The sequence below is a fragment of the Pongo pygmaeus genome, chromosome Y, assembly GCF_028885625.2.
Source record: "Pongo pygmaeus isolate AG05252 chromosome Y, NHGRI_mPonPyg2-v2.0_pri, whole genome shotgun sequence".
Classification (NCBI taxonomy): Eukaryota; Metazoa; Chordata; class Mammalia; order Primates; family Hominidae; genus Pongo; species Pongo pygmaeus.
In genome coordinates, this window is record NC_072397.2 from 49,072,011 (window position 1) to 49,084,622 (window position 12,612).

Here is a 12,612-nt window from a genome sequence, read left to right on the forward strand (position 1 = left end):
CGTATGTTAACTCAACGGACTTAATTATACGTTTTACTTTGGAGCAGTTCAAATCCGCAGTAAGCTATGGGTGTTAGAGATAGTCAGGCCTCTGATTTAGCTAGAGTCTTCTTTAGAGTACGATTAGCCCTTTCACCTTTCCAGAGGACTGCAGTCTCCAGCAGAGTGAAGGTAATATTGGATTCTTAAAGCTGAGGATAGGTGTTGGGCTACGCCTGCTGTGAAAGATGGGCCATTGTCACTTTGCAGGCTTTTAGATTACCCAAACTGAGGAGTTATTTCTTCTGGTAAACATTTTTCAGATGGGGTGGGGAATGCCTCGATCTAACCAGTGAAGGTATCAGTAAACATTAGCAAATATTTGAATCTCCTGCAGAAAGGCATCGGTGTAAATTAGAGTTGCCAGTTCTCACCTGGATAGGTTCCTCAATTTTGGACAGGTTTAACTGGAGAAGGAGAAAATTGCTGGGCATTTGGGTCATGCCCGTCACAGAGCTCACAGTGCTGAGTCACCTGTTTTAGTGTCTTGAAAAGATTTACCCTTATAGACAAATGAGACATTAACAGAAACAATCCCTTCTAGGGTGAAAAGAATTATGAAAGTGCTGAGTTATGTTCCTGTGATTGGTACTTGACATTAATAATTTATTACCATCATTCAGCCAGCCAGAGGGGCCCTGGACTGAAATGCAATCCCTGGCCCATTTTTGTTCTTCTTCAGGGTATTCCGGCCCAGTTCTATGTATGCTGACCAGCACGCCCATAAGCTTCACTGGCCTTTCAGTGCAGGGGCCTTGGCTGCGGCATCTACAAGGGCATTTCCTTTTACATGGTCAGTCTCTCTTTTGATGTCTTCTGCAATTAATTATAGTCCCTTTTTGGCAGCAAAGCAGCATTCTAACAAACTCAAAATCTGAATGATGTTGTATGGAAAAGCCCTCGGGGGTCAGGAGTCCCTACCCATTCCAAATTGCAGCATAAGCATGAAGCACTAAAAAATAATACTTGGACTCAGTGTAAATGTTAATTTTTAAATCCTTTCCAACTGCAGGGGCTTAGTAAGTTCAATTAACTCAGCTTTTTAAGCTGAGGTCAAGGTCAACAATGCTTGTGCCTTGATTCTCTTGTGCTGACTAATAGTAGCATATCTAGCCCTCCTGTTTTCCTGATGCATAAAACAACTTGCATCTGTTAACCACTCTTCCTTAGGATGGTCAAGGGGCTCATCTCTCCTAAGTCTGGCCTGCTAGGATACATTTGTTTCATAACCTGTGACATGCTTTTGCTGTATCCCCAGTCAAATCTTATCTTGAATTGTATCTCCCATAATTCCATATATCGTGGGAGGGGCCCCGTGGGAGGTAATTGAATCAGGGGATGGGTCTTTCCCATGCTGTTCTCGTGACAGAGAATAAGCCTCATGAGATCTGATGGTTTATTTATTTATTTATTTTTGAGACAGTCTTGCTCTGTTGCTCAGGCTGGAGTGCATTATCATGATCTTGGCTCACTGCAACCTCTGATTCCTGGGTTCAAGCGATTCTCCTTTCTCAGATTCCCGAGTAGCTGGGATTACAGGCGCCAACCAACATGCCTGTTTAATTTTTGTACTTTTAGTATAGACGGGGTTTCACCATGTTGGCCAGGCTGGCCTCCATCTCCTCACCTCAGGTCATCCACTGCCTTGGCCTCCCAAAGTGCTGGGATTACAGCTGATGGTTTTATAAAGGGGACTTTCCCTACGCAAGCTCTTTTGCCTGCTGCCATGTACGAGATGTGACTTTGTTCTTCACTTGCCTTCTGCCATGAGTGTGAGGCCTCCCGGACCATGTAGAACTGTGAGTCAATTAAACCTCTTTTCTTTATAAGTTACCCAGCCTCAGATATGTCTTTATTAGCAGCATGAGAACAGACTGATACAACCTGTATGCCAGAAAGGCTAGGAGCACCTGCGGACTCTGGCAGATAAGCAGCTAGGTTTATGGTTTGGCAGGCTTTAAGGGTTATGTCTGGAGTGTCTAGCAATAAGGCCTGACACTTTCATAAATGTTCTCCTATTATCCACTTGTGCCCTTTAGTTTCTAAGACCTTCTTCCTTTGGTGTGGGGTCAAAAACCTGTAGGTGCTATTCTAATTTTAGTTTATTAGCTTTGCCTACTAGAAAAGTGGTAGCAGCAATAGCTCTAAGACATCAAGGCCATCCTGAGGCCACCTGGCCTATCTGCTTAGAAAATTAGGCTACTGGCCTTGGAATGTCCCCCAGTTTTGGGACAAGATTACGCAAGACCTATGACTTGATTTTTGGTCACATAAAGAAAAAATGTTTCATCCAACCTGGGGACTCCCACGGCTGCAGCAGAGCCCAATTTCTCCTTGAGAGTATTGAAGGTTTGCTTGCAGTTATACTCACATTCTAGGAGCCCTAAATCTTTCCCTTCAGTGTATCATATAATGGCTTGGCTACATGTCCAAATCTGGGCACCCATAAGCAGCAGTACCCAGCCATCTCCTAAAAAAGCCCACAGTCATTTGTCAGACTGGGACTCCTTAGATGACTAAAATAAATTTTTTGTCTTCTAGGGATGTTGATCAGTTCCAGAGGTTAAGATAGATTCCAAATATTTAAGTCTTTGAGTCAATATCTGAGCCCTGTATGGTGATACCATATATCTGCAAGTTCCCAGGAAATTTACCAACTTAACAGTATTATTATTTGAGTCTTCTTTAGTTGGGCTAGCAATGAGCAAGTCACCTACATACTGAATAATTGTGTCCCTTTCCAATTGTAGATTTCTTAAGTCCTTAGCTAGAGCATTTTCAAATAAGTGGGGGCTATCCCAGAACCCTTCAGGGATGACTGTCCAGGTTAGTTTTGAGGCTGAATCCATATCTGGATCAGTCCATTCAAAGGCAAACATATTATGAATCTGGATGCATTGAGATGCAGAAAAATGCATCTTTCGGATTTAAGAATGTAAACCAGCTTGCATCCACTGTGACTTGGTAAGTTTTGGGGACAATGAGGTATATGGAGACAACTGCATTTCTTAATGCTCTAAGGGTTCTGACAAATTTGTACTTGCCATTTGGCTTTTTATCTGGTAATATGCAAGTATTGTAAGGAGACTTTCATGGCCTTCATAACTCATATGGCAAGAATTTGGCAATAAGGGGTTGAATTTCCCCTCATGCTTCTTGCCTTAAAATGTATTGTCACTTCTGAGGGCAGGAGAACTAGGTTGAAGTTGGATTTGAATGGGGGAGGTGTTTAGTGCATTTCCCAGAGCCTGTGTGGCCCAAACCTCAAGATTTACTTGAGACAATACCTCAGGTGGTAAATGTGACAGCTCATTCTTAACTTCTTTTTTTCCCCCGAGGGGTCAGGAACAAAAGTAACCCTTGCTATGCTTTATGATCTGTGAAGGTGACCATGACTTGGTCTCCTGAGTCAATAAACCTCTCCCCAGTAAGAGGTCAGGCATTCAGACAGTACTAAAAGGTAGGTGAGAAGCCCAGAGGCCCTGGAGGACAACTTAGAAGATACCAAAAGCAGTTATTTTGGGCTTGTCCATCGTGAGGAGACAGGAGCCCATTGTATTGAATCTGGACAGAGTCATCTGCTCCCATACCTAATAAGAAGTTAATACTCTTACCTGCCACTTCAAGAGTCACCTGACGCTCCTCCATCTCTCGATAGCTAATAGTCCAATGGGAGTGGCAGGAAGTATCAGGCCCTCCCACTTGCGAGTCTGCTGGGCTCTCAGGATGGCTCCCTTGGAAGCACGGTGCATTTCCTTCGGCAGTGGCCGACCTTCTTACAGAAGGCACATTGATTTATATCCACGGCACAGTGGCCCAGAGGCACAGACTGGGACTTTCACCTTCTCACTTCCTCTGTGAAGGCCAGGGTTAAGGGGCTGCCTCTGAAGTGGTGGAGAGCACAAGGCTGCAGCTAGAAGCTGGACCTCTTGGCAGATTTGGTTTATTTTATCTTTTCTCTGCCCTATTCCTGTGACGGAAAACTACAAAATCCAAATCTAAAATCTGATCCATGGGAGTCTGGAAGCCAAAGGCTGCTTTTGGCAGCTTCCTGCAGATATCAGAAGCAGGCTGGTCTATAAAGTAAACTCCTAGCAATGCCTGTCCCTTCTTGGAGTAAGGGTCACTGTTAGTGTATTTTCTCAAGGTCTAAATTATCCACCCTTGTAATAAGGCTAGGTTTTCATCTTTTCCGAGTAATTTTCCAGACTTTATAAAAATTAAAAAGCTTTATCACAATTTTTTTTATTCCTTCAAGGAGTCAAATGATCATAACTTTTTCCCTCTATATCCCACTTTCTTCCTAATTCATTTGTCTTTTCTAGATTCTAGTTCTCTTTTGGGTCTTAGTCAGGCACTGCTGTGCCTCCTACTTGATAGGTGTCATGTCCCTGGTTGCAGGCTGCCACCCTATTAGCATGTGCTCTACCACTCCCATAACACACTGCTTTCCTTTTTCCTTTTTTTTTTTTTTATTATACTTTAAGTTTTAGGGTATATGTGCACCACGTGCAGGTTTGTTACATATGTATACATGTGCCATGTTGGTGTGCTGCACCCATTAACTCATCATTTAGCATTAGGTATATCTCCTAATGCTATCCCTTCCCCCTCCTGCCACCCCACAACAGGCCCCGGTGCATGATGTTCCCCTTCTTGTGTCCATGTGTTCTCATTGTTCAATTCTCTCCTATGAGTGAGAACATGCTGTGTTTGGTTTTTTGTCCTTGTGATAGTTTGCTGAGAATGATGGCTTCCAGCTTCATCCATGTCCCTACAAATGACATGAACTCATCATTTTTTATGGCTGCATAGTATTCCATGGTGTATACGTGCCATATTTTCTTAATCCAGTCTATCATTGATAAGCACTTGGGTTGGTTCAAAGTCTTTGCTATTGTGAATAGTGCCACAATAAACATACGTGTGCATGTGTCTTTATAGCAGCGTGATTTATAATCCTTTGGGTATATACCCAGTAATAGGATGGCTGGGTGAAATGGTATTTCTAGTTCTAGATCCCTGAGGAATCACCACACTGACTTCCACAATGGTTGAAGTAGTTTACAGTCCCACCAACAGTGTAAAAGTGTTCCTATTTATCCACATCCTCTCCAGCACTTGTTGTTTCCTGACTTTTTAATGATCACCATTCTAACTGGTGTGAGATGGCATCTCACTGTGGTTTTGATTTGCATTTGATGGCCAGTGATGATGAGCATTTTTTCATGTGTCTGTTGGCTGCATAAATGTTTTCTTTTGAGAAGTGTCTGTTCATATCCTTCCCCCACTTTTTGATGGGTTCGTTTGTTTTTTTCTGGCAAATTTGTTTGGGTTCATTGTAGATTCTGGATATTAGCCCTTTGTCAGATGAGTAGATTGCAAAAATTTTCTGCCATTCTGTAGGTTGCCTGTTCACTCTGATGGTAGTTTCTTTTGCTGTGCAGAAGCTCTTTACTTTAATTAGATCCCATTTGTCAATTTTGGCTTTTGTTGCCATTGCTTTTTGTGTTTTAGACGTGAAGTCCTTGCCCATGCCTATGTCCTGAATGGTATTGCCTAGGTTTTCTTCTACGGTTTTTATGGTTTTAGGTCTAACATTTAAGTCTTTAATCCATCTTGAACTAATTTTTGTATAAGGTGTAAGGAAGGGATCCAGTTTCAGCTTTCTACATATGTCTGGCCAGTTTTCCTAGCACCATTTATTAAATAGGGAATCTTTTCCCCATTTCTTGTTTTTTGTCAGGTTTGTCAAAGATCAGATAGTTGTAGATATGTGGCATTATTTCTGAGGGCTCTTTCTGTTCCATTGGTCTATACCTCTGCTTGGGTATCAGTACCATGCTGTTTTGGTTACTGTAGCCTTGTAGTATAGTTTGAAATCAGGTAGCGTGATGCCTCCAGCTTTGTTCTTTTGGCTTAGGATTGACTTGGCAATGTGGGCTCTTTTTTGTTTCCATATGAACTTTAAAGTAGTTTTTTCCAATTCTGTGAAGAAACTCATCAGTAGCTTGATGGAGATGGCATTGAATCTATAAAACACCTTGGGCAGTATGGCCATTTTCACAATATTGATTCTTCTTACCCATGAGCATGGAATGTTCTTCCATTTGTTTATATCCTCTTTTATTTCTTTGAGCAGTTGTTTGTAGTTCTCCTTGAAGAGATTCTTCACATCCCTTGTAAGTTGGATTCCTAAGTATTTTGTCAACCAAAAAAAGTCCAGGACCAGACGGATTCACAGCCTGATTCTACCAGAGGTACAAGTAGAAGCTGGTACCATTCCTTCTGAAACTATTCCAATCAATACAAAAAGAGGGAATCCTCCGTAACTCATTTTATGAAGCCAACATCTTCCTGATAGCAAAGCCTGGCAGAGACACAACAAAAAATGAGAATTTTAGACCAATATCCCTGATGAACATCGATACAAAAATCCTCAATAAAATAATGTCAAATCAAATCCAGCAGCACATCAAAAATCTTATCCACCATGATCAAGTGGGCTTCATCCCTGGGATGCAAGGCTGGCTCAACATATGCAAATCAATAAATGTAATCCAGCATATAAAGAGAACCAAAGACAAAACCCACATGATTATCTCAATAGATGCAGAAAAGGCCTTTGACAAAATTCAAAAATGCTTAATGCTAAAAACTCTCAATAAATTAGGTATTGACGTATCTCAAAATAATAAGAGCTGTCTATGACAAACCCACAGCCAATATCATACTGAATGGGTAAAAACTGGAAGCATTCCCTTTGAAAACTGGCACAAGACAGGGATGCCCTCTCTCACCACTCCTATTCAACATAGTGTTGGAAGTTCTGACCAGGGCAATCATGCAGGAGAAGGAAATAAACGGTATCCAATTAGGGAAAGAGGAAGTCAAATTGTCCCTGTTTGCAGATGACATGATTGTGTATCTAGAAAACCCCATCGTCTCAGCCCAAAATCTCCTTAAGCTGATAAGCAACTTCAGCAAAGTCTCAGGATACAAAATCAATGTGCAAATATCACAAGCATTCTTATACACCAATAACAGACAAACAGAGAGCCAAATCATGAGTGAACTCCCATTCACAATTGCTTCAAAGAGAATAACACACTGCTTTTCTACCATGCAGCAGGTAAACATAAATATATGTAAATCTTGTCTGGTCAGATCATACATCAAGATTAGCCTCTTAAATTTTTCTATGTGTTTTCCAGGCACCTCTGAAAACTGTTTTAGTTTTTCCTTGCATATGGCTAATTCAGACATAGAAAAGGGTACATATACCTATACAGTGTCCCTATTATCACCTGTCACTTCCCAGAGAGGGCAAACATTCAACTTTGCCAGCTGATAAGAGGCCCCACTGCATGTTGTTCTGGTGAAGCTTGGGTGTTCAAACAGTGGGGTATGTATGTAAGACAGGACTCGAAGGGCAGGGAGAAGATGATGACTGGACACTAGATAACCCTGGAAAACTAGATGAAATTAACAACATGTTGCACACCTCACCAGAACTGTAAGGAGTCTGACTGTGTTCTTATGGGGTGCTTGGACTGGCAGGGGGAGTTCAGCCCCAGCTAAGAAAAGCCTAATATTGAGAGGCACTTGCATTAAAAGGGTAATCAATTATGTGCCATCCCTATTTTGTCTTTTCCTCCATCAAACATATAGAAGCCCATTTTAATTTTTTATCCTGACCAAGCATCAGAGAAGCCTGTATATAATGTATTTCCTCCCACTTAGTTTCTCTTCTATAAAACAAATGAAGCTGCAAAAAAAGGAGTTAGACTGAACAGGGGAAATGGGAAGGCTGTAACTTGTATATTGTAATGTATTAGTCCATTTTCACACTGCTATGACAAAACTGACAAAACTCTCTCAGGAAAAAAGTGACATGCTGGGTTTAGAAAGTAGGGTCCAGCTGCCCTATACCAGCTCATCAAAGATGACCTTATGGTCAAGAAATGAGAGAAAACTCTTAAGAAAATCTCTCATGTTCTCCAACTTGAGGCTAATTGTTTGCAGAGGGTTGTCATAAAAGAGGATGTCACTAAACAGGCATATCTGATCTTATCATGTAGGGCTGTTAAATACCACATTTCAACTTCTAGTCATAATGATGGAGAGGTTATTGCTGATTTTTTTCTGATAATTAAGGTACAAAAATACTAGGTTCCAAGACATCTCTTTTTTTCAGTTCACTTGGACCAGTGGCAAATTAAATAAGCAATCAGCTAGAAGTCAGATGATCGCTGAGGAAAGGAAAAGCTAAACTGTTTGGAGCCTCTTTCCTGGGGCAGCCTCCAGGCTACTAGTAAACAGAGGAGGTGAGCAGAAAGGTGACAAGATGCAGAGCACTCAGGTGAGGGAAAGAGATTACAAGCTGGACAGTCCAAAAAGAGAAAGTGGTAAACACCTTGTTTAGCCAAATCCATTCTTCTCAATATTCCCAAGGGCCTCTAACCCTGTGGGCTTGGCCTCTAATCTGAGTATGACTCCCCCGGGCCTCTAACTTTGGGCTGAGTCTCTCACCCTAACATTATGCCCTAGGCCCTCTCACTTAAGTAGTAGTCGATAATCGTTCTTGCCCACCAGAATGGCTTCACAACTCTAAAAGACAGCGCACTTGACAGGTGTTAGCTGATTGATTCTGTGTGGATTGTTTTCCTTGGAGTGGGGGGTCTTGTCTTGGTGTCCCTTCATGGTGTTGCTGAAAGATGTTGCTGGAAAAGAGGGTCCTGATACAGACCACAAAGTAGGATTCTTAGACCTTGTGCAGGAAAAAATTTCAGGTGAGTCAGAGAGCACAGTGAAAGAAGCAAGTTTACCAGAAATACACCATTAGAGTTGTACATCCTCAGAAAACAAGAGCAGGAATGCATTGTCTTTTGTTAGTGTCTCTACTTATAAGTAACCATAAAGAGAAAGAGTTATAATTAAACTTGGAAGGTGCAGATGTACTCACTAAAGTTGGGGCTATTGGTTTTAACAATGATCATTAACCCATTGACCTAAGCTAGCTCATTAATATTATCCTTACAAAAAAAAATGCTGCACTCCTAGGACATTTATACATTTTTCAGGCTTAGTGGAAGATGTTTTGTATGACCACAAATATTCAGCAATTGTAATTTGTGGCCAGCTAAAAAATGTGGCTATTTTCAGACCATGAGTATTAACTTCTAGATGCCTTGTGAGTACCTAGCTACTCATATTAAGATAGAGTATTCTAGTCATGTTTATTAAACTAGAAGCTTGGTAACCATGAGCTGCTCTAACACAACAAGTCTACTCCTCAAGGAGAAAATGTATTTCTCAGGAATTCTGTGCATTTTGTTTGATGGAATTTGGTATGTTTACCAAAATGGTAGAAAAGAGTGAAATTAGTCCTCAAAGATTTCTCAAGATTGGATATAAAGTAAACAAAATGATTATAGGTAATATGCAAGTTGATACAGTTGATATTCAAAAGAAATTTTGTTTGAAACACAATGAGATTTTTATTTTTACTTATTTATTATTATTATTATTTTGAGACAGAGTCTTCTCTGTTGCCCAGGCTGGAGTGTGGTGCACCATCTTGGCTCACTGAAACCTCTGCCTCCCAGGTTCAAGCAATTCTCCTGCCTCAGCTTCCCAAGTAGCTGCGATTACAGGCATGCATCAACACACCCAGCTAATTTTTGTGTCTTTAGTAGAGATGGGGTTTCACTCTGTTGGCTGGGCTGGTCTCAAACCCCTGACAACAAGTGATCTGCCCACCTTGATCTCCCAAATTGCTGGGATTACAGGCATGAGCCACTGCTCCCAGCCACAGTGAGATTTTTAAATAATTCTAACTGATTTACTGCTGTTGAGCAGGGAGCTGAGTAAATTCAACAGATCGTGGGCCTAAAGTAGGAGAAGACTGAGGACAAACTCTAGAACACATGTGATTAAATTAATTACAATGGAAACCAAATCAAATTTAATGAGGCTGTACCTCTTAGTTTCAAGATGTTTCCCCTCACTTTGAAATGTGGTGTTATTCAGTGGAAAAGAACAGGGTTCCCTGCAGGGATTGATTGACTGAAAGACATAGCTCAGGATTAAAAATCCTTTTTTCCACTTATAAACTAAAAATAAATTTTGTCATAAAAGAGGCTGTCAGTAAACCGGCATATCTGATCTTATCATGTAGGGTTGTTAAATACCACATTTCAACTTCTAGTCATAATGATGGAGAGGTTATTGCTATAAACTAAACTAAAAATAAATAAACTAAAAATAAATTTCTAAGCCCCTATTGACTAAATGGACCACTCTTCTTGGATAAGGACATTCCAAAGTTAACCTGAACAGCTAGTTCAAGCCATGGGTCACACAGGCCTCATTATACTCTCCTCCCTTTGGTTTTAATTTTAATTTCAATTTTTAATTTATTTTTGTGGGTACATATTTGGTGTATATATTTATGGGGGTACATGACATACTTTGATGCAGGCGTGCAAAGAGTAATGCGTAATAAAAAATGAGGTGTCCATCCCCTCAAGCATTTATAGGTTGTGTTATAAACAATCTAATTATACTCTTTTAGTTTTTTAAAATGTATAGTTAAATTATTTTTTACTATAATCACCTTGTTGTGCTATCAAATACTGTCTTATTCATTCTTTCTAACAATTTTTTGTACCCATTTCGCATCCCCACTAACCGCCTGTTCCCTCACTGCCCTTCCCAGCCTCTGGTAACCATCCTTATACTCTCCATCTCTATGACACCAATTGTTTCGAATTTTAGCACACACAAATAAGTGAGAACATGTGACATTTGTCTTTCTGTGCCTGACTTATTTCACTTAACATAAAGACTTTCAGTTCCATTTATGTTATTGCAAATGGCAGCCTCTCATTCTTTCTTATAGCTGAATAGTACTCCATTGGGTATACATACCACATTTTCTCCATCCAGTCAGCTGTTGAGGGACATTTAAGTTCCTTCCAAATCTTGGCTATTATAAACCCTGCTGTAGCAAATATGAGAGTGCCAATATGTCTTTGATTTACCAATTTTATTTCTTTTAGACATATACTGAGCAGTGGGATTGCTGGATCATATAGTAGCTCTATTTTTAGTTATATCAAGAACATCCAAACTGTCCTTAAATGTGCTCCCAACAGCAGTGTACAAGGATTCCCTTCACTCCACATACTTACCAGCATTGGTTTTTTACTGACTTCTGCATAAAAGCCACCTTAACTGGGGTGAAATGATATCTCATTTTGGGTTTGATTTGCATTTCTATGATGATCAGTAATGTGTAGCACCATTTCATTTGCCTGTTTGACATTTGTATGTCTTCTTTTCATAAATGTCTATTTACATTTTTTGTCCACCCTTTAATTGGATTATTATATTTTTTATATAATTTTTTGAATTCAATATATTGTAGTGTATTATTCTGTTTCAGCACTGGTATAAAAAAAATCAAGACTGGGTTATCTATTTATTTAGTGAGATGAAGTCTTGATCTGTTGCCCAGGCTGAAGTGCAGTGGTGCAGTCTCGGCTCACTGCAACCTCCGCCTCCTAGTTCAAGCAACTCTCTGCCTCAGCCTCCTGAGTAGCTGGGATTACAGGCACCTGCCACCATGCCTGGCTAATTTTTGTATTTTTAGTAGAGACGGGGTTTCACCATCTTGACCAGGCTGGTCTTGAACTCCTGACTTCGTGATCTACCTGCCTCGGCCTCCCAAAATGGTGAGATTACAGGAATGAACCACCGCACCTGGCAAGACTGGGTAATTTATAAAGGAAATGGGTTTAATTGACTCACAGTTCCACATGGCTTGGCAGGCCTCAGGAAACTTACACTCATGGCAGATGGGGAAGCAGGCAGCTCTTACATGACAGCAGGCGAGACAGCATGTATGTGAAGCAAAGGGGGAAGAGTCCTTTATAAAACCATCAGATCTCATGAGAACTCACTCATTATCAGAAGAACAGCATGGGGGAAACCACCCCCATGATCCAATCACCTTCTACAAGGCCTCTCCCTCAAAACCTGGGGATTACAATTCAATATGAGATTTGGATGGGGACACAAACCCTAACCATATCATGCAGCTATTAATTGCTTTTCAGACGGATAATTTACAAATATTTTCTCCAATTCTGTGGATTTTCTCTTCACTTTGTTTATTGTTTCCTTCACTTTAAAACGGCTTTCTGACTTGCTGTAATCCCATTTGCCCGTGTTTGTTTTGGTTGTCTGTGCTTATGGGGCATTATTTAAGAAATTTTTGCCCAAACCAATGCCCTAAAGAGTTTCCCCAATGTTTTATTGTAAAAGTGTGATACTTTGAGGCATTAGGTTTAAGTCTTTAATTCATTTTAATTTGATTTTTTTATGTGTCAAGAAATAGGGTTCTAGTTTTATTCTTCTGCCTATGGCTTGCCAGTTTTCCCAGCCCTATTTATTACAAAAACTGTCTTATTTTTTATTGTATGTTCTTGGCACTTTTGTTGAAAATAAGTTTAGTTTAGCTGTATGAGTTTGTTTCTAAGGTCTCTACTTCGTTCCATTTGTCTTTAT